The 2313-nt window shown below is 37.5% G+C and overlaps 1 non-coding gene across 1 annotated transcript; it reads left to right on the top strand.

Annotated features, from left to right (window-relative positions):
• The first annotated feature begins 1235 nt into the window (after positions 1 to 1235).
• Positions 1236 to 1362, top strand: LOC113831390. Its single transcript, XR_003482262.1, has one exon. It is a non-coding gene; the product is annotated as a small nucleolar RNA ACA64 (small nucleolar RNA).
• Positions 1363 to 2313: the final 951 nt, after the last annotated feature.

Here is a 2313-nt window from a genome sequence, read left to right as displayed (position 1 = left end):
ATGCACTATATATGCATATTTATCCCAGGACATTGCATAAATAAGTAAATAAAATTAAACTTTACATCTAAAAAACCGAAAAAAAATGGGGATCAGGCGATCAGGAGATAAAGATAAAAAAGAGAGAAGATAAGGAAGTTTGGTACTGGGAGGTCTTGTATAAGCTGTCTTATGCCTCTCAAATTTACTAATATTCCAGCCCTTTATATCCTACTTTCATGGAGAAATGGGTCAGTGTAAGCAGCATCTATCGTACAATGAGAGAAAATCAGCAGGATGCTAATCAAGCAGTGTTGCACAAAAGGAACACAGGGAGTCTCAAGAGCATTATAGACTGAGCACATAGTGCTCTTAGGACTGATAACTCTAGTCTCCTCAGGGGTAAAAGCCAAATTCCCAGGAACAACACATTAACTTCTTCAAGGTCCCAGCTTCAGCCCCATACTGGGCTTGACAAGTGTGCTACAGAGCAAGGAGACGGAACTATGTTCTTTTTGTCCTTTTCTCAGGGCCTCTGAGGAAGCCTTGCCTTGGTCTACCTCCCAGCAGGATGTGTATAAGAAAGCAGTAAATCAAGTGTAATACAAAAGCAATCATTGACACATTTAAATTGTACACAAAAACTTTATGTTATTGATAAACAACAAGCAGATTCATAACACCAGTTCACCAAACCAAAGGTGATATATTACAGAAAGCTAAAATATTTGGTTTATTTATTTAGAGTGGTGTTTGTAGACTCTCTTCATATGCACTCACTTTTAAAGGTCCAAGGGAATTCTCAACACAATAGAGGACATGCCAAACTCCACACTCCAATTTTAACTTAAATTGGAACAGGTCAAGAATACAGGCAGTGTATTTACTATACTTCAGTCTGAGATTTTCATATCAAGGTGGGACTATCCTTTAAAATATGTTGCAATAAGATATAACGATCACATTTCAACAATGATGTTCAGGTTTGTCATTTCAAATCAGATTTTCTATAGTTCCAAGAAAACAATATAGATGCTATTAATCTAGCCTGCTTTTGTTGTGACATGTCTTTATATCTTTTATGTCTATGAATAGAAATAGATTCTCTGTTCAATTTCTCCACACACATTGTTTCAGGGAAACATAAATGTCAATCACTTTTATTTTAAACCTCAGCCTAACTTTAATGCACCATCTCCTGGCTATGCTTCAGATTTGCTATAAATACTGATGGGTCAAAAAATAAAGGGCTAGTCCTTCATTGAAAACCATCTCAAGCTTTGGCTATGGCTGAATGTGAGATTCGCTGCCCTGGGCCACAGGAACCTCAGCTCACTGTCTGCTGCCCCAGTGTGGGAGGATGAAACCCAGGCCCCTACATTTTGGATAAATACAAAAAGGGCATCTGAGTATTTGATGTATATTCCAGCCCCCTAAACCCCACAAGAAGGACATGGATCCTCCAAGCATCTGTTGGAAAGAGAATTCTCAAAACATTTGAAATTATGTACATGGAGCAGTTAAAAGAAAATCTAGCATTCAAATTTGAAAGCAGGCTCAACTTGCTGCTTTGTTTTAGAGTCAACTGTTTTGTTATTTTTATACCAAGACAAGACACTTCCATTTTACCTGTTACCATTCCTTCTACATGGAAGGAAAGTAAATGAAAATTGGGAGCTCCGTGGTGAATCTGCAAACCTACAATAATCATTTTATTTCTTGTGAGGAGAATGACATGCCCCTACTCTTTCAATCCTCCCCCTGTTCTTTTTTACTGAGGTTTCTGCCATTCTTCTCTGTATTCTACTCTGGAAGACTATGGACCTGGATCCACCTGCTCTTCCTTCAATATCAGTTTTCTCTCTGTATTGTACCGTTTCCACTAGGTAAGAACAAAACAACCAACAAAGCAATCTTCTCCCGATTCTATACCATTATGGTTTCTTTTTACTGTTTTTTGTTCCTTCAATCAGAAAAGTCTTGAAAATGTTGATTAAAATTATAGCATAGAGGATGCACTTTCCTAATTCCAAATCTTGCCTTTCATCTAAACTAATGAAATCTTTCTTTGCTATGTGCCCAGTAGCCTCAGTGATGATACCTCTCATAGCCACTTCTGTGTCCCCTTAGCCCGTTCACAGAATTGCTGCACTTGATAACCCCCCATTTCCTATTATACTCCCTTGATAGCCATGAGATAACATTTGCCATTTTTGTTCTCTTCTCCAAAGTTTATTCTTCTGATGTCAGAATTTCTAGGGTAAATCCAAATATTTAGTGGTTTCTCCTGCATTTTATAATGTTACTTACTTTTAATTGTCAGCTAAATTGGAT

The sequence above is a fragment of the Cricetulus griseus genome, chromosome 2, assembly GCF_003668045.3.
Source record: "Cricetulus griseus strain 17A/GY chromosome 2, alternate assembly CriGri-PICRH-1.0, whole genome shotgun sequence".
NCBI lineage: Eukaryota > Metazoa > Chordata > Mammalia > Rodentia > Cricetidae > Cricetulus > Cricetulus griseus.
This window is presented reverse-complemented; position numbering and strand designations above follow the sequence as displayed.